This window comes from Meriones unguiculatus, chromosome 21 (assembly GCF_030254825.1).
Source record: "Meriones unguiculatus strain TT.TT164.6M chromosome 21, Bangor_MerUng_6.1, whole genome shotgun sequence".
Classification (NCBI taxonomy): domain Eukaryota; kingdom Metazoa; phylum Chordata; class Mammalia; order Rodentia; family Muridae; genus Meriones; species Meriones unguiculatus.
This window is the reverse complement of record NC_083368.1, coordinates 40205320-40226271: the sequence shown is the minus strand read 5'-3', so window position 1 is coordinate 40226271 and position 20952 is coordinate 40205320. Positions and strand designations below refer to the sequence as shown.

The following is a 20952-nucleotide window of genomic DNA, read 5'->3' as shown; positions in this document are numbered from 1 at the left end:
TGGAGGAGGGAAAAGGAGGGATCTCTCCCTCATCCATACCACTCCACAGGAGACAGTGGTAGTGCCAGATCTCCCAGACTCACTTCCCCGGGGCTAGCTTACCCTCAACTCCTACAATGTGTGGGGCCTGCTCTCCAGAATACTGCAGATGGCTAAGGGCAGGGTCATCTCAGGCCACCTTTCCATCCAGGCCCTATGGTGCTATTGTGATAATCATGCAGGGCTCCCTCCTTGCCCTCCTCATTGGAGTGGCCATCTGCTCCAGGCTCATATCTGCCTTCAGATCAAAGTCCCTGGCTGGGTTCCTCTAGTCTCAAACTTGCTTCTCCTCCTAGGAGCCAGTCCAGGCCTGCCTGGTGTCAGAGTGGTGGTCCTCTAAGACTAACTCCTTGTCCAGTCCCCCTGGAGCCCACACTGGTGGTGGTATCAGGCTTGCTTTAAAAAATATTATTATCATTTATTACAATTTATTTAATTTTATCCTGGCTGTTCCCACCTCCCTTGTCTCTTCCCAATCCCACTCTCTCCTCACTTCTTCCCTTATGCCCCTCCCCTAGTCTTCCTCCCCTTCTATTTGACCTTAGCTTATCATGTCTTATCAAGAGTGGTTGCATCGTCATTCTCTGTGGCCTGGCAAGGCTCCACCTCCCAGGGGGAAGTGATCAGAGAACATGTCACTGAGTTCATGCCAGGAAAAGCCCCTGCTACCCTTATTATGGGACCCCCTGGGAGACTGATTCTATGGGCTACATATGAGTCAGGGTTTTAGGTCCTCTAAATGAATCGTCCTTGGTTGGGTATCAGTCTCTTCAGAGCCCTCAGGACTCAATTCTTTTGGCTTTTTTGGTCTCCTTTTGGAGCTCATGTCCCCTCCCGGTCTTTCTATCTCCCCCTTTTCTCCTAAGATTCCTGGCACTCTGCCCAAAGTTTGGCTATGAGTCTCAGCATCTTCTTTGTTACCCTGAAGGGTAGAGTCTTTCAGAGGCCCTCCGTAGTAGGCTCCTGTCCTGTTCCCTGTCTTCTCCTGCTTCCAATGTCTATAGCATTTGTCCTTCTGAATAAGGACTGAGCATCTTCCCCAGGATCTTCTTTGTTTAGCTTCTTTAGGGCTATAGATTTTAGTATGTTTATCCTATATTTTCATGACTAATATCCACTTATGAGTGAGTATATAACACACATGGGATATACTGAGGCTTGCTTTTTCAGGGAATGTTAGACTACTAATTATTTGGATGTTCACAGGCCAGAACACTAAGCATAGACATAGCCTCTCTCCTCTCTGCCACCCTCTGATACACCTGTGACACAGCAGCCACATTTGCAACACTTCTGGGGCAGGTGACTCTTACCATCTTTCCGTCTCCTTTTCTGCATACCTCCTTGAACTCCGAATGAAGACATTTGATGAAGATGTCCCATCTAAGATTGAGTGTTCCACATTCTCTCCCTCTCTGTACATAGTGTGTTTTGTAGGTCTACTGCAAGAGAAACTTCTTTGATCTGGGCTGAATGAGACACTGATCAGTAGGTATAGCACAATATCATTAGGAATGATTTTATTACTATGTTCCTTTAGCCAAATAATATTTGTATTTCCCATAAACTCTTGACATATCATTTCTTTACTTCTTCAATTTTGGGGGGAGATGAATTCTCCAGTTAGAATCTCATGTTGCTCAGACTCATCTGTATTCTTTAGGAAACCCAAGATTTCCTTGAAGCCCTTATACTCTTTCCAACATTCCCCAAGTTCTATGATTATAAGTATAAACCACACTTGGTCTTGTTTGTTTTTATAGTGTGGTTTCATTTCACATCCTGGTGCCTACTGAAGCAAGCTTGTACATCTCACACCAATCATGATTTAGTAGATATTCTTGATGCTGAGAGGTAATTAGGAGTTTATACTCTTTTACAGGAGCTCAATCACGCAACCAACATGCCTTTGCCCTGTGGTACCTATCAGTGGCTTAAAGTCCTATGCTTGAAGCTTTGCTTCCAGGGGAGACAAAGGAAATGGAGAAGAGGCACAAAAGGACATGATGAAGTCTACAGTCATCCATTGCCCCAGAACCAAGCTACATGGATCTCCTTACAGTGCCTCCCACTGCTGCTTCCTGAAAAGTCAGCAGGAATATAATACTGCTCAGCTTGTTTTCTGGGTCCCTTTGCTTGAAAGCATAAATGCTGTATTTTCATTAAATTAAATTCAAACAGACAAGTCCTGGTTCAAAGCAAAATGTGAAGTCTTGGATAATGTCTGTCACTCAAATGTAATTTCTGTGTGTCTAGAAGCTGTACTTCTAAGTGGTCTTTCATGTTAGATGAGTGTTAGTATTTTCAGTTAGCTTTCAGTACCACCTTATAACACTGTCACGATATATGGTTTGATTTATGTATCTGTGCTCTGTTTCATTACAGGAATCTGCAGATGATCAGCTTTCAGACTTAGGAAGTCTTGGACCTTTACTGGTCTTCCAACCAAGTGATGCCCTCTAAGTGGTGCTGCTGAGATTGGATTGCTCCCACAGGCTCCCTCCAGGACTTTCATATTTCATTATAGTTAGCTTTTCATGGTATAGCCATTAGATTTTATGGAAAACAGCATATCATTATCTCAGTTGCATTCTGAACCATTTGGGACGCTTTTAAGTTAGGGCGATTTTTTTCCCCAAACTTAAATTTGCACTCACTGATGCCTATGAGCCTTTTTCAGCTAATTTTTGTCTATAGGTTGTTTGATCTGATTTTTTTTTTTCACCTCTATTGTGTTGAAGTGGCTGAGGGGTGGTGTAACTGGAAACTTGGAAAAATGGTCTCAAAGCAGTTGACTCAGAAATTCACCTACTAGAAAGTACATTTGTATCTGAAGATTTTCATATTGTCTCTCTGTTGTCTCTGTCTCTCCCTCTTTCTCTCTGTCTCTATCTCCCTTTTTCCACATCAGAAAGTAGTCATCACTATTCATACTCTGCTCTCTCCAAGTTAATGTTAGGAATTAAGCATAGAAATGTGGATTCCACAGAGCATAACTATAACAATTTAAATATTATTTATTATTATTATTATTAATTACACTTTATTCACTTTGTATACCCCTATAAGCCCTCCGTCCTCCCTTCCTTATCCCATCCTCCCTCCCCCTTCTTCATGCATGCCCCTCCCCAAGTCCACTGATAAGGGAGGTCCTCTTCTCCTTCCTTCTGATCTTAGTCAGAAAAGAAAGAGAAATACTTAGGTGTTCTAGAACTCCTCCCTCCAGGTCAAATTTAATCAACACATTGCTTTTTCTAAGCTGGTCAATGCAGCAGATGTATCCTATGACTCGTCCTGTCTCACTTCTGTTTAAATTGACAGTGGGATTAAAAAGATGGACCAATTTTCACAGTCACTGCCTCAAAAATAACACAGGTTGAAATTATTTGGAAGACAAAAACGTTTCTTGCTACTTTTATACACAGAAATTTGAAATCAGAGACTCATCAAGAAGGCATCCTCTTTCATTACACATGCATGATTTTTCTTATGCTCCTGCCTTCTTCATCATCTCATATCATTTACACATGAATATTAAGAAATATGGGAGGCTGGACCATTGATAACCAGGAGAAACTGTATTTAGCACATAGTACTAAAGGTGCAATAGTATGCTATTTCATCTGCCTCGTTTCTGCCACAGGCCATGTACTGACTCACATACAGCAGAAAAGCAGATAGGAAGGACATGCAAAGGAAATTACTGGTCTAGGGAGAGAAAAAAGAGACTTCAACTAGACCATGTTAATCCTTTAATGATAATGGGTCTCCTCTGAACTACCTGCCTCTTTAATATCCTACCACTCATCACTACCCTTACAGTGGGCACCAGACTTCCAGGACCTGAAAGCTAAGTTGTAAACAATATGTCAATCACATACAATAGTCCTTTATTTCTTCCCTGACACAGCTGTCATGGAGCAAAGACTTGTTCACTTTCCATGAGTTTGTAGGTTTTCTCTTGTTTCTGTTGTTGAAATCTAACTTTAGTCCATGGTCTGATAAGATTCAATGAGTTAGTTCAGTTCTCTTATATTGTTTGAGCTTTGCCTTGTGGCTGACTATATGGCCAATATTTGAGAAGGTTCTGTGAGGTGCTGAGAAGTAGCTACATTCTTTTGTGTTTGGGTGAAAAGTTCTGTAGATACATGTTAGGTCCATTTGATACATGAAGTCATAGATGGATTTTTCCTTTGATGAGTATGAAGTGTTGGTTGATTTTGGTTAGAAGTCTATTTTGTTAAAACCTAGAATGGCTGCTCCAGGTTGTTTCTTCGGTCTGTTTGTTTGGGAAAACTTTTTAAAGCCCTTTACTCTGAAGTAATGTATATCTTTATTTCTGCAGTGTGCTTCTTGTATGCAGCAAATTGATGGATCCTGTTTTTGCATACTTTGTTTTAGTCTGTTTCCTTTTATTGGGGGAATTGTGTGCATTGATATTGAGAGATATTAATGACCAATGACCAATGATTGTTAATTCCTATTATTTTGATGTTGATGGTGGTAGAGTGCATATATGTGGTATGTGTGTTCTTCCCTTCTTTGGTTTTGATGATGTGGAGTTATTTATATTCTGTGTTTTCCTGGCTGTAGTTAGCCTTTTTGGGTTAAAGTTTTCCTTCTAGAATTTTCTTTAGGGTTAGATTTGTGGATAGATGTGTTTAAATTTGCTTTTTTGGTAACTTTTTTATCAGAACAGTGTGCATCCATATTTCCTGAAGTCTGGTTGGCTTTACATAGATAACTGCATTACTACCTAGGGAGGGGTGACATTAAAAAAGGAAATGAAAATGTTACATCTCAAAAATATATATCTGGCATCTCAGATGTGAAGGCAGGAGGTGAGGAATCAGGAACTCAAGTCATCTTTGGCTATATAGTAGTATTTGTCTAGCCTGGGCTACTCCACATGACTCAGTTTCAATGAATAAAAAGCAAGCTAGAAACTTGCCATGGAGGGCCTCTGAATGCCTCTGCCCTGCAGACTATCAAAGCAGATGCTGAAACTTATGGCCAACTGTTGGGCAATGTGCATGGAATATTATGTAAGAAGTAGGAAATAGTAAGATTTGGAGAGGACAGGAACCCTGCAAGGAGAGCAACAGAACCAGAAAATTTGAACACAGGGGTCTTCCCAGAGACTCATACTCCAACCAAGTACCATGCATGGAGATAACCTAGAACCCCTGCACAGATGTAGTCCATGGCAGTTTAGTGTCCAAATGGGTTACATAGTAATGGGAAGAGGGACTGCCTCTGACATAATCTGATTGGCCTGCTCTTTGATCACCTCCCTCTGAGGGGGAGCAGCCTTACCAGGCCACAGAAGATGACAATGAAGCCACTCCTGATGAGATCTGATAGGCTAAGATCAGAAGGAAGGAGAGGAGGACCTCCCCTATCAGTGGACTTGGGGAAGGGCATGTGTGAAGAGGGAGATGGTAGGGTGAGATCAGAAGGGGAGGATGGAGGGGCTTATGGGGGTATACAAAGTGAATAAAGTGTAATTAATAAAACAAGGAAAAAAACAAGCAAACAGTAAACAAATAAAATATTCAGTCTTAGTAGGCAAGGGGGGAAATACTGCAAAGAAAAGAAACACTGTTGTATATTGGTATAGATAAAACATTTCAAAGGGATCTAACTAAAATTTAGTATCAAAGAAGCTTAAAAGTAAGATCACAAAATTGTTCCAAGACTGAGAAGGGAAGAGGCAGAAAATTCAGGTATGCTTCCTGTAGACTGATATTAGGCTAGCCATTTTACATGCATAGCCACATTGCACATATATCCAGAAGAAGGTAATTCATTCCTTAATAGTTTTCTTAAATATAATTTTTGAGAATTTTGCATGCCAGTGTTGTATTTATATAACTTTTATTCCACCCTCTGCCTCATTCACCTCATGTCCATTCTACTCCCTTCTTCTTTAATTATTATTGGTATGTGTGTGTGTATATATCTCTCTGTGTATATGTGTATGTAAAATCTGTTGAAACAAATTTGTAACTTTAGCCAATTTAATTAATGTACAATACTATGTGTTTTGTGAATTTATGACAATGCTAATCTTCTCAAGAACCATTCTGGGCAATCTGAACTCATTACTACCTTGAGAGATATATTTATTTATTCATTTATTTATTTATCTGTTTATTTATTTATTTATAAAAATAGGAAATCTCCACTTTAAATTGACATTTTTTTTTTTTTTTACTGAGGTACTAAAATTCTTTGTCACTGCTCATCTAAATAATTGAATAGTTCATAAAATAATTTTTCATTTTATGTATTTTTGTGATATGGTTGAAGCATCCATAAAATAAAAAATATTTTTAAAAAATAGAAATTACAATTATCATTATACATAGAAATAAATTAAAAACAAAAACTTTTGAATCTATTTACTCTTTCTTATATGTATATGTGTAAGGGAGGAGCAGTCCTGTTAGGCCACAGAGGAGGGCTTTGCAGCCAGTCCTGAAGATACCTGATAAAAAAGGATCAGATGAATGGGGAGGAGGTCCCCCCCTATCAGTGGACTTGGAAAGGGGCACAGTGGAGATGAGGGAGGGAGGGACTGGGAGGGAATGAGGGGTCAGGACATGGCTGGGATACAGAGTTAATAAAATGTAACTGATAAGAAAAAAATAAAATTAAAAAAGTATGTATATGTGTTTAGTATTGACTGCTAATCTCTCAGTGCATTTGCACCGGTAAGAGATTTATTTTCCTCTCAGAGCAAACTTCTGCTCTGCCAGATATCCCATTATAATGGGATGTCAGCTGATGTCATTACATAGGATCATTTAAAAAGAGTCTTAATGACTGGGAATGACTGGGAAACCACTAAGAAACAGTATTTTGTGTTCAATTAAAATACACAGTTAGGAGATACAAACTCATGTGAAAACAAATATAAATAATGTAAATGAAGTTATACCAATAGGATTGATAATGCCTTTCCCTCCACCCCCAGGGCCTTAAATTATTTAACAAAGCCCTCTAGTGTCAGATATGGAAAACCTCTCATTGAGTTGTTGGTAAAGTATATCCAAAAAACTCCCAAAACTGTACACGATTTTAAATTTGCCACTGGTTGACTTTCTGAAGTTGAAGGTAAGACCCTATTCTGGAAAATATCATAAAAAAACAGGCACAGATCATAATGGAATCACATTTCCACTAACGTGGAAACCTTCTTTCTGGGGACTAGTTTTTATAGTATCTGAAGGTTTTCATGTTCCCAAGATAGAAAAACAGTTAGAAATCTTAGCCAGCTATAAAGTTTATGGAATTGCAATGATAAATTAGAATGGTATCTCTAGTTACTGAGTATATGCGTATATATCTGGGAGGTAATTGCATTTAAGAACATTGTTTATTCTTCTCTATATACTGTGTCTTAACTGGTTCAGTTTTTCTCATCCATTGAAAGCCTTTCATAAAGACTATGGAGATGTTAATTGAATATTTAAGTACAAAAATTGGCAATTCACTATTAATCTAATAACTGTGTATATGATTTTGTACATTAATCATAGTTCAATATGTATATTACACCTGTAATAATAAATTCAGTTGTAACATTTAGACTTTCATCAATACAAAATCATTTAAAACATTTTCAATACATACTTACCAAGATGCTGCCGTGTCACTCCAATTCTAAAATGAAAGCAAGTATGTTACAAAGGTTGTGAAAATATAAAATGCTACAAAAAGTACTTCTATAACTATTATTCCATATTATGCTCTGACATTTTATATTGATTGATACTTTACATATATTTAAACATTGATTATACAGATTTTGTATTCAGTGGAATTGATTGTACCTATTATTTAATGTTCTGCTTACATGTTCTTTGAAGAATATAACACATTAGGGATTATATATACTTTTCTTTTCTTTTTCTCTTTTATTTTTTTATGTATTTTTTCTTTATTAATTACACTTTATTCCCTTTGTATCCCTCCTGTGGTTCCCTCCCTCCTCCTGTCTCAATCCCTCCCTTCCTCCATCTTCTGCATGCATGCCCCTCTCCAAGTCCACTGATAGGGGAAGTCTTCATTTCCTTACTTCTGATCCTAATCAATTAGGCCTCATCAGGAGTGGCTGCATTGACCTCTGAAAAGCTCTGCCCTGCAGACTATCAATGCAGATGCTGAGACTTATGGGCAACCTTTGGGCAGAGTGCAGGGAATCTTATGAAAGAAGTGGGAAACTTAAGTAAGGGATTATATTTTTATAAGTCTGATACAAACTTCATTTTACAAGAAAAATATAAAAGTTTTCTAGAATATAAATAAGTGTAACAAATTATACAAAACCAAATAAAAATTTTGACTATCCCTTATAAGGTTAATTTTGTCCTTCCAACTTCCTGTCCAAAACAAACTTAATTTGTAAATAATATTCTAAAAATTATTTTTAAATAAAATATGTATTATTAGAAACTGGCCTAAGAAAGGATGCCTCATTATGTAAGAAAGTTTTCCTTAAGATTGACACCTGTGTTTGATCTCCAGAATACACATGATGAGAGAACCTACCCAACTCAGACAAAACATCCTCCAATGTCCACCTGTACCCCTAAAGCATGGCTTTGCACACATGTGCCGAAGACTGGGACAGGGTGTGGGGAGGTTGGAGAGGCAAAATTTTAAGATGTAGCATGATTGTAGTAAGCACATAATTTATGTACTGTCTCAGTTGCAGCTCGCTGTGATTTACAATCTGTAAGGCAGCTTTTATCACTGACAGGGCACTGATTTATGAAATATCTCAAATGCAGGAGTTGTACCCTGGCACTCAATTCACTGTCAAAATTTCAAGAACCCCATGTTGAGGTGCCTGATCACTGATGCTTTCTACCCACTGAAACATGAACTATGCTATTAAAAATTCAAAATACTATCTGAATCTTTGTGTGTGTTTATTTAGCGTCCTCAGTATTGCTTAATCCTGCAAAATTTCATGTATCCATTTTGCCTTTCCATTCCATCTAAACATAATTAGTTTTCCACATCCATTTTGGCACATGATTTAGTGAGCATGCATTCAAGGCTGTATCACAAATCTCCCATGAACCATTGATTACAGCACCTCTAAAATACTCTGCCTCTGTGACATTGAGCTGGGATGCAGCCCACTTCTTACTTAACCAAAGGAAGCAGCTTGTCAAACACAAGAAGCCTATTTCTGAGGAGTCTAACCCTTTCCAATAACAGCTCCTCTCACCTTTCCAAGCTGTTCAGACACAGTAAGTGTCTTTTTTCCTGATGTAGTTACATCCAATAAATGATTTTTAATAACTTTTCATCTCCTTACCAATATGAGAGTTAGAATGTTCTTCTTGGGCAAAGGTCTATGAAAATACTCTGATAATATACGTTAAAATCGGTACTGTGTGACTATCTCTTCTTAATACTAATGAACTATTGATGCAAAATATTTGAACACAGTCTGTGGCATCAGGCAAAAGCTTAGGATATGTATTTGCTATTGCTATTATTCCTAAGGACATAGACACTAAGATGTGAATCATGTTTCCAATTACTTGTAGAAGCCTTAAAAGAATGACAACTGCTTTGTTATTTATTTGAACATGAAACTTCCACAAAATAGAGATTAAAGAATATCAATTACAGGTTTTTGGTCTTTTTTTTTTTTTTTTGGTGCTTAACAGCAAATATTTTATTGAACTCCTAAGATAAATTAGAAAGCATGGAAATATTATGATGAAAACAACACTTACGAACTTTAACTGAAGGCCCAACTGATAGTATTCAAGTAAATAAGTTACATAAAAACACCAACGATAATGTTTGCATATGACTATGAGAAGAAAGGTTTAGATGTTTACTGTACATCAACATGATCAAATTTAACTCAAGGATATTCCATTAATGCTTCCTTTACAGTTGTCACACTTAGAATAAAATAGGTGATTTGTTTCAAATGATCTTGCAACAGAGCCATTTTTTTTTTCAGATTTACAATCATTAAACAGTGTCAGCATATGGTATAGATCATTAGTACTATTGCTAAGTGCCTAAAATTTTTGGCCTCATATCAGTACATTTTCTGATATACACACAACATGTTATATATTTAGCATATACCTTACGTCCCACTAAAACCAAACATCTTTCCCTTTTTCATTACGAGTGTGTGTTTGCCTGTGCTTGTGTGTGTGTGTGTGTGTGTGTGTGTGTGTGTGTGTGTGTCTGGTTGTGCACATGCAGTCATACACACATGCAGACAGATTTTGTATCTTATAGTAAATATAAATCATTAGACTTATGTGCTCTTTTTTTGAATTATTGATTTTTTTAGTTACATTTTTAAAGTTTTTTATATTAATCACAGGTTATTTACTTTGTATCTCAACCGTAGCCCCCTCCCTCATTCCCTCCCAATCCCTCCCTCTCTCCCTCATCTTCTCCCTGCCCCTCTCTAAGTCCACTAACAGGCGAGGTCCTCCCCCTCCATCTGACCCTAGCTTATCAAGTCTCCTCAGGACTGGCTGCAATGTCCTCTTCTGTGGCCTAGCCAGGCTGCTCTTCCCTCATGGGAGGGGAGTGGAAGAGATCGCTATTAAGTTCATGTCAGAAATAGTCCCTGTTCCCCTTATTAGAGAACCCATTTGGACATTAAGCAACCATGGGCTATATCCGAGCAGGGGTTCTAGGTTATATCAGTACATGGTCCTTGGTTGGAGAAACAGTCTCTTGAAAGACCCCTGTGCTCTGGTATATTTGGTCTTTGTGGCACTCCTGTCCTCTCCAGATCTTACTAACTCCCCCTTCTTTCATATGATTCCTTGCACTCCGCCAATGGTTTGGTTACTGAAATCTATACATCTAAAGAAGAGAAATAAGAAAGAGGACTTGCGGTAAGATGACCAATCCTCACTTAGAAAGACAAATGGGATAGACATTGGATGTAGGAGAAAACAAGTAACAGGACAGGAGCCTGTTTCACAGACGGCCTCTGAAAGACTCTTCCTAGCAGTATATCAAAGCAGATACTAAGACTTATAAGCTCTTAAACTATTCTTTTAACCCAAATTAGAAAGAAGAATGTCTTCACTGACGGCGAGAACAGAAAAAAAATTCCTATAAAGATACTTACCAGGTGGCAACACATCAAATAGTCAGTCTTACTAGATACATAGAAAGGCATTTTTCCTGAAGTAATATAGTAAACTTACAAAAATATAGAACAGGAATGAGAAAGTCATACCTATAATTACTTAGACACACACATAAACACACACACACAAACACACACACGTGTATTCTCTGGATGTAACTTTCTTCTAACCTAAGAAGTGGAATGTTTCTAAAGAATTAATGTATTATATTTTTAATGAAATTATATCTCATTAAATCCACTTAACACGTAGCCTAAACGGAGTACTACAGTATCTGAACAAATTTATAGGTTTTATCTTTTAGAAATGAGATACATTAGATAGTTTAAATATTATTCCCTTTCAGGTCTTTATTTAAATGACTCTGGTAACAGCAATCATGTAAATGTTATGGAAGACACATTCTCATGAAATGAAAAGGCATAGAATGCTTAAAAAAAAGGAAAATGAAAAAAAAAACATTATATACATTCAGTACTTACAGACGATTATTCTAAAGTTTGGATACAAATGTGCAAGCATACCTGCCTACATATTTCACCTTAAACCTGACAAGTATGTTCATATACTTAATTTTTGTGCATTTATCATCTCAGATCTAGCCACTATACTCTCTCTAAACCATTTTAAATTGTACTTAAATTAGGTTTAGTATAATTTGAACATTTTTTATTTTTTTATTAATTACACTTTATTCACTTTGTATCCCCCCATAAGCCCCCCCTCCCCTCCCGGTCTCACCCTCCCTCCTCCTTCTTCACACATTCCCTTCCTCAAGTTCCACTGATAGGGGAGGTCCTCCTCTCCTTCCTTCTGATCTTAGTCTAATAGATCACATCAGGAGTGGCTGCATTGTCATCTTCTGTGGCCTGGTAAGGCTGCTCCCCCCTCAGGGGGAGGTGATCAAAGAACAGGCCAATCAGATTGTGTCAGAGTCAGTCCCTCCTCCCATTACTATGTAACCACTTGGACACCAAACTGCCATGGGCTACATCTGTGCAGGGGTTCTAAGTTATCTCCATGCATGGTACTTGGTTGGAGTATCAGTCTCTGGGAAGACCCCTGTGTTCAAATTTTCTGGTTCTGTTGCTCTCCTTGTAAGGTTCCAGATCTTACTATTTCCCACTTCTTACATAAGATTCCATGCACATTGCCGAACAATTGGCCATAAGTCTCAGCATCTGCTTTGATAGTCTGCAGAGCAGAGCCTTTCAGAGGCCCTCTGTGGAAGGTTCCTAGGTTGTTTCCTGTTTTCTTCTTATTCTGATGTCCAACCTCTTTGCCTTTCAGGATGGGGATTGAGCATTTTAGTCAGGGTCCTCTCTCTTGATTAGTTTCTTTAGATGTACATATTTTAGTAGGTTTATCCTATATTATATGTCTATATGAGTGAGTATATACCATGTGTGTCTTTCTGCTTCTGGGACAGCTCTCTGGACCTGAAAAGGATAATTTAAATATTTTAGTTTTTAAAACAATATTGTGTTCAAAGCCCATTTGCACATCTGTGACTCAGATTTTTTAATTAATTTACTTTTTTTAAAATTACAATTTATTCATTTTGTATCCCAGCTGTATCCCGCTCCCTCATTCCCTCCTAAACCCATCCTCTCCCATTCCCCTCCACAAGTCCACTGATAGGGGGGTACTTCCTCCCCTTCTGTCTGACACTAGCCTAACAGGTCTTATTGGTGTGAGTCTAACCAAACAAGTGAAAGACTTGTTTGAAAAAACTTCAAGTCTCTGAAGAAAGAAATGGAAGAATATATCAGAAAATTTTAAAGATTACCCATGCTCATGGATCAGTAGGATTAACAAAGTGAAAATGACCATCCTGCCAAAAGCAATCTACAGTTTCAATGGACCTACCATAGAAGGCCACTAAAAGACTCTACCAACCAGGGTATCAAAGCAGATGTTGAGACGCATAACCAAACTTTGGATAGAGTGCAGGGAAAAAAAATGAAAGAAGTAGGTGTTAGTAAAGGACAGCAGATCCACATAGACTAAATATATCTAGCCGCAGGGCTCTTTTCTGAGACTGATTCTCCAACCAAGGACCATCCATGGATATAACCTAAAACCCCTGCTCAGATGTAGCCCATGGCATCTCAGTATCCAAGTTTGTTCCCTAGTAAGGGGAACAGGGACTGTCTCTGACATTAACTCAGTGGCTGGCTCTTTGACCTCCCTAAATCCCAAGGGAGGAGCAGCTTGGCTAGGCCACAGAGGAGGGCATTGCAGCCAGTCCTGATGAGACCTGATAAGATAAGGTCAGATGGAAAGGGAAGAGTACATCTCCTATCAATGGATTTAGAGAGGTGCAGGGAGGAGATGAGAGAAGGAAGGTAGGATTGGGAGGAAATAAGAGAGGGGACTACAACTGAGATACAAAGTAAATAAACTGTAATTAATATTAAAAAATAAAAATTTAATTAAAAAATAGTAACAAAATTCTTTAAAGATCTTGAAAGAACAATTCTCAACTTCATATAGAAAAATAAAATAAAAACCAGAATTGCCAAAATGATGTATAACAACAGATCATCTGGAGGTATCTCCATCCCTGATCTCAAGCTGTACTACAGAGTAATACTACTAAAAACTACATGGTACTGGCATAGCAACAGAATGGTGGATTAATGGAATCAAATTGAAGACCCTGAAATAAATCCAAACAAACACTTACAGATACTTGATTTTTGACAAAGAAGCCAAAACTATACAATGGAAAAAAGACAGCTTCTTAAACAAATGGTGCTGATCTAACATGTAGAAAAATGCAAATAGATCCATACTTTTCACCCTGCACAAAACTAAAGTCCAAGTGGATCAAAGATCTCAGCATAAAACCAGACACACTAAACCTGTTACAAGAAAAAGTTGGGAAGAGCCTAGAACTCATTGGCACAGAAGACAACTTCCTAACAGAACACCAACAGCACAGGCTCTAGGATCAACAATCAATAAATGGGACCTCATGAAACTGAAAAACTTCTGTAAAGCAAAGGACACTGTCATCAAAAGAAAATAACTCAGATTTTGAATCATCCTTTAAAGAAAAAGAAAATAAAAAGCTCAAGTTGTTTTTAGTAGAAAGGGAAAGTGATGAATAAACTTTATGCTTGTGTATTAAATACACATAGTGCTGACAAATTACCCTTCTGAGAACTTTAATTAAAGAACATTTAAAAATGAGATAGATAGATTATATATGATAGAAAAATAAATGAATGATAAATGGTAGGTAGATTGATGGATGATAGATGGATAGATGACAGCAAGACAGACAGACAGATGAATGATAGAGAGAGGTTAACTAATTTGAACTTCCTTAACAAGCAACCAAATATTTGGCATACATTAAAACAGGTATTTTTTGACTCATGAGTTCAGAAGGTGTGACAGGTAGAGAAAATTCCAGTGGATGACAAAAATTTTCATCCTATGCCATTTTATGGTAGTAAGCAGGAAAGAGAAAGGGAGATCAATATGAAAGATTAGTCCTGGCGGGAAGGGGGGGGGGGGCTGCAGAGACTGATGAATCAACCAAGGACCATGCATGAAAAAGACCTAGACTCTGCTCAGATGTAGCCCATGGGAAGCTCAGGACCTAGTAAGGGGAGCAGGGGCAGTCTCTGGCATAAACTTGGTTGCCTGCTCTTTGATCACCTCCCCAAGTGAGGTGGCCTTATTGGGCCACAGAGAAAAACGATCCAGACTGTCCTAATAGGCTAGGGTCAGAGAGTAGGGTAAGAGGACCTCCCCTATCAGTGGACTAGAGGAAGGTCATGGGGAAGGGAGGAAAGGAGGGTAGGACTGGAGGACATGATGGAGGGGGTACACCTAGGATACAACGTGAATAAATTTTAATAATAATAATAATAATAAATAATTTTACAAAAAGGAAAGATTGGGATTAGGATAAGTTTGTTTTCACTCTCAGCAGCATTTTTTTTTACAACAAAAGCAATCTAATTACAAGAAATGGGCCTCCCTACCTATTCATTTGTAGGGCTAAAGGGGAAGCTCTAAAAGAATACCAAATAGATACAAATAAAATTAGCAATGTGTAAACATATAATGCTTTCATGTTGATACATCAAATTTAATGACAGCATCATGAGCTCCTCTTACATCCCTCATTGCCTATCTGTGCTCCTCTGTCCCAAATATCACTTGTTCCTACTTATGCTGAATGGAAGCTTTGTTTGCACATTTTATGCCATATTATTAATTATTGATGAGTTAGAGATTTGCTGAAGGATTTAAAGCAGAAAAAGATGATTTTACCACCATTTTCTTGTTCTTATTTCCCACAAATCCTTTATACATCAGCATGTCAATTAAATTCTGCTTTTTTTCTAAACAAGCAAAAATATTCCTGTGTTCTTTTATTTGTTCTTATTTCTTTTTTTTTATTTTTTTTAATTTTTTTTATCAGTTACATTTTATTAACTCTGTATCCCAGCCGTGTCCCGATCCCTCATTCCCTCCCAGTCCCTCCCTCCCTCCCTCCCTCATCTCCACCGTGCCCCTTTCCAAGTCCACTGATGGGTGGGACCTCCTCCCCATTCATCTGATCCTGATTTATCAGGTATCTTCAGGACTGGCTGCAAAGCCCTCCTCTGTGGCCTAACAGGACTGCTCCTCCCTTCGGGGGTGGGGAGACCAAAGAGCCAGTCATCGAGTTCCTGTTAGAAATAGTCCCTGTTCCCCTCACTTTGGGAAACCAATTGGTTACTGAGCTACCACAGGCTACATCTGAGTGGAGGTTCTAGGTTATATCCATACATGGTCCTTGGTTGAATGTCAGTCTCAGAAAAGACCCTGTGCCCAGATATATTTGGTCCTTGTGGAGCTCCTATCCTTTCCCCATCAGACTAACTCCCCTTCTTTCTTATGATTCCCTGTACTCTGCCAAAGGTTTGGTCATGAGTCTTTGCTTTGAAAACACTGCTAGTTAGAGTCTTTCAGATGCGCTCAGTAGACTCCTGTCATACGTTCAATGCACATCCCATCTGTCTTTCTAAATGAGGATTGATCATCTTACCCCATGTCCGCTCAATTGATTATCTTTTTTAGGTGTATAGATTTCATTATGTTTATCATATCTTATAGACCTATTTGTTCTTATTTCATACATAAACACTCTTATATAATGTTTTACTCTTAAGGTACAAGGCCACAAATGCTAAAATGAAAGAAAAAAATACTTAATTTTAAAGACAAGATAACACAGGCAAACTCAGAAGCATACCCAGTGCTTCACAAAAGTGAGTGTGTTTGTGTGGTTTTTACTCTTGACCCAGTTGAGCATAACTGCAGTTCTAAGGACACAGTGAAATAATCAGTCACTGAAGCAGCCCTCACTCAGTAACTTTTAAGTTCTTTTTCATGACGAATGCAAAGACTGAAATTATGGTAAAAGGAAAGACAAGTTTAGGAAAGAGTTGGGTTTTGCAGGTAGCTTAAAAGACAGAAAGAAGGCAGAGCCTCTGTCTAGCACAGCAGGCTGCAGGAAACAGGGTACTGGGGGCTGCATATGTTTGATAGTAGAAATTGGGGTGAGTCATGAAGAGCTGTTAAGTTCAACCAGGCGATGTCCAGGATCCTCCCCTACATTTTGTGTGCATTCTCATAGACTCCAGACAAGGATGATCCTGTGAATGAAGAAATAGCCAGTAACCAGGTACCGGAATTATCTGTGGAATTCTTAGTTTCTGGCAAGAAAAAAATGCAAAGGAGCAAAAATATTACTGGAACTGCTATTAGGGTCCTTGTCCAATAACTGCATAAACAATTTCTACCTCATGCTCTCTTCACTAGAAGAAATTATATTTAGGATGAGAGAATTTGAGTATTTTCTGTGTAGAATAAAAGCAGTGGAGTAATTAAAAAGAAAGAAAAGGAATGAATGAACATGACTAGGCAAGTTGACTATGATTCATAGCCAACATGTCTTATGACTTGTAATATTCAATCTCTCCCTCTCTTGCTTTCTCTCTCTCCCTCCCTCTCTGCTCCCTAAGCATCTATTTTTCCAAGCACTTTTGATTTAGTCACTCTTACCTAAAAAAGTTAGTATAACCAGTTCCATCATCTCTTTTATGAAAATATCTTCCTCACTTGATACCTGATAAGCTAGGGTAGAAACTGTGCAGAAACTCTGAGCCGAACATTCTGAGTAAAGACCATTTTGAAACTCACTGCTTCTTCACCTCCATTAGAAATGTGTTTTACTATAGCTTGTGAATGATTGTACATATCTTTCACCAGACTCCCAAAATATTATTAACCATAATTTTCTTATATATATATATATTATTTTATTATAACTATTATGTAGAACAGTATTGACATTTTTTTAATTCCAGGGCCAAAGTGAGAGGTGCTTAGAAATTTAAGTTGCAGATGGCAAATAATTTAAATAACATATTGCTGATTCATTTGACTCTTCATTACCTACCAATCTGAGATGATACAATGAATAAGTACTAATGTAGGGAACAGAGGCCTACTGAGATCACCACTCTGGGTAATCACACACCAGGAGTTGAAACAAAGACAAGGTAAGCCACTTGCCCACTGCCTGTCTTCTAACTTGCCTGTAAAATGAGGTAACTATTGATGGAAACTAGGCAGAAGAGCTATTAACTATACTTGTAAGGCTTATGAAAGACATGCAGAAAGCATGCAATTAATAAAGACACACAGGGTATATACTCACTCATATAGACATATAATATAGGATAAACCTACTAAAATCTGTACACCTAAAGAAACTAAGAAAGAGGGAGGACTCTTGCTAAAAAGCTCAATTGCTATCCAGAAAGGTAAAGAGGATGGACATCAGAAGAAGGCGAAAAGAGGGAACAAGTCAGGAGCTTGACAGAGAGGACTTCTGAAAGGCTCTGCCCTGCAGACTATCAATGTAGATGCTGAGACTTATGGACAACATTTGGGCAGAGTGCAGGGAATCATAGGAAACAAGTGGGAAACAGTAAGATCTGGAGAGGACAGGAACTCCCCAAAGAGAGCAATAGAACCAAAAAATCTGAGCACAGGGTCTTTCCTGAGACTGATATTCCAACCAAGGACTGTGCATGGAGATAACCTAAAACCCCTGCACAGATGTAGCCCATGGAAGTTCAGTATCCAGGTGGGTTCCATTGTAATTGGAACAGGGAGTGTCTCTGACATGAACTGATTGGCCTGCTCTTTAATTACCTCCCCCTGAGGGGGAAGCTGCAATACCAGGCCACAGAAGACACTGCAGCCACTCCTGATGAGACCTAATTGACTAGGATAAGAAGGAAGGAAAAGAAGTCCTCCCCTATCAGTGGACTTGGAAGGGTCATGCATGCAGAGGGTGGAGGAAGTGAGGGATTGGAATGGGAGGAGGGAGGGAACCACAGGGGGGATACAAAGTGAATAAAGTGTAAGTAATAAAGAGTTAAAAAACAAAACAAAAAATAAAACTTTAGGGAGCACACAGATCAATCCTTGCCTTTTTAAATTACATTTATATTTTTAATATTATAGTTATAGTTTATTAAATTTTTATCCCAGCTGTAGCTCCCTCCCTCATTCCCTCCCAATCCCACCCTCCCTGCATCATCTCCTCCCTGCCTTTATACAAGTCCACTGATAGGGGAGGTCCTCCTCCCCTTTCATCTGACCATGGAGAATCTCAGTGCTCGAAGTTTCTACAGATTTCAAGGTAGGCAACAGATTTTGTGGAGACAAGAAAATAAGGAAGCTCTTCCTGAGAAAGAAATTCATACAGACTTGCAGATAGAAATGAAGGTACTAAAGCAAATATTTACTTGAAAAATACTAAGTTACAACTAATTAATATATAAATAAGCTAGCAATACCATAAACCTTACATTCTTCAAACACATAATGTATTGCTATTAATTAACTGCTGACACATCTGAATATTTTGTCATTTACCTTTTTTTTTCTTCCCAGGCAGTAATTTGTAAATATTTTCTATGAAGAAGATATAAAATTAATTCAGTGTAGAACGGTTGCAAAGAAGAGTTATTGATAAATTAGAACAGTATTTTTTCAGCTTCACCACTTTTTACTAGTAGTGCTGAGTCTGTAAATTTCTACCCTGTTGCTTATTGAGGCAATTATGCAGACCTTCAGAAATATTATTGGAAGTGTCTATACTTATTTGGTGGATATCTTTAGCATAACCATGTCCTCCTACTTTACTCTTCATCTTCTCTTCATTTGGTTCATTATTGCAGGTTGATACATAGAAAAGTATATGATATAGTGGCTCTTATTTAAATTCTTTTCTTTGGTATTAAAGTTGCTTGAAAGCAACTTTATGCCCCAGTGGCTCAAAGGAATTACAGTAATTTAGGACTCTATGCTAGGCTCAGGAGTAGCACTAGAACATATAATTTAGGGAGTACTCTGTAGGTCAGGCACAGTGCTTGAGACAGGTTTTCTTCTCTGCCACACCACTCTATAGTAAAGCATGTAACCATTAGGAGTGTCCAAGGACAGGCCTTTAAGGCTTAAGCTTTGATAGTGCTAATGTGACACTATTTTGCCATAGGATATTCTGCCATATGAAAAATTTCTGGTAATGATGTAACGTTTAAATGCTGTCTGGCATTAAATTATTTACTCTTCTATCTCAGATGGCATTCAATATTTGAACACTAGGACCTGTATCCCTGCTCTCCTGTGGCTTTTCCAGTGCAGCACAAAAATATGTTCATTATGTGAGACCTTTTGTCATGACGAATATTTAATTTCTTGAGCAGAATTATAATTATACCTAGTGTTGTATCAATTCCCAATTAAATCAACAATATAAAAACATAAGTCAGAGGTACTTTTCCAAGAAGTGTATAGACTTCTGATCCAGGAATAAAGCTTCTTATTTTTTTAACAGAAAATGAAATAGTTATCAACAGTAAAGTAGACTATAAATCAAGAGGCAATCAAGGGTCCAGGTGGCAACATATACCACTTGCCTGGGATAACAGCCTTCATTGCTACAAATTGTGGGGATTAGGGATACAGAAACAATCACTGATATTCTGAGAGCCATGAAATTTCATTTTTGGGTTTTCTTTTGTCTGTAGGACATTCTTCACATTCTTCATTCTTACTCATAGTTGTCACTGTGAGTAAGGTGAAAGGTCATTTAATAGTGAGGTTTGCCACTTAAAATTATAACCTGAAGCAGGAGCAATGGTGCAGGTGCTCAGTGGGTCAAAACAATTGTCATGAATGTCTGAGGACTGAGTTTGCATGGCCTGAATCCACATAAATGTTGGATGCAGTAGCTCAAGTGTCTGAATCACCAGAACACCTCTATGGGAAAGCATAGAAACAGACTGGTGGATCAATGGAATCGAATAGAAGACCCTGACATAAATCCACACACTTATGGACACCTGATTTTTGACAAAGAGGCCAAATCCATTCAATGGAAAAAAAAAAAAAAAAGAAAAGAAAAACCCAGCATTTTCAACAAATGGTGCTGGTCTAACTAGAAGTCTACATGTAGAAAAATGCAAATAGATCCATACTTATCACCCTTCAGAAAACTAAAGTCCAAGTGGATCAAATACCTCAACATAAAACTAGACACACTAAACCGTTTGGAAGAAAACGTGGGGAATACCCTTGAACTCATTGGTACAGGAGACGACTTCCTGAACAGAACACCAACAGCACAGGCTCTAAGAGCAACAGTCAATAAATGGGACCTCAT

At 38.1% G+C, this 20952-nt stretch overlaps 1 non-coding gene across 1 annotated transcript; it reads right to left on the bottom strand.

Annotated features, from left to right (window-relative positions):
* Positions 1-1211: 1211 nt before the first annotated feature.
* LOC132649809 (small nucleolar RNA SNORA17) lies at positions 1212-1342 on the bottom strand. The gene has a single exon (XR_009588322.1). It is a non-coding gene; the product is annotated as a small nucleolar RNA SNORA17 (small nucleolar RNA).
* Between the last annotated feature and the right edge of the window lie 19610 nt (positions 1343-20952).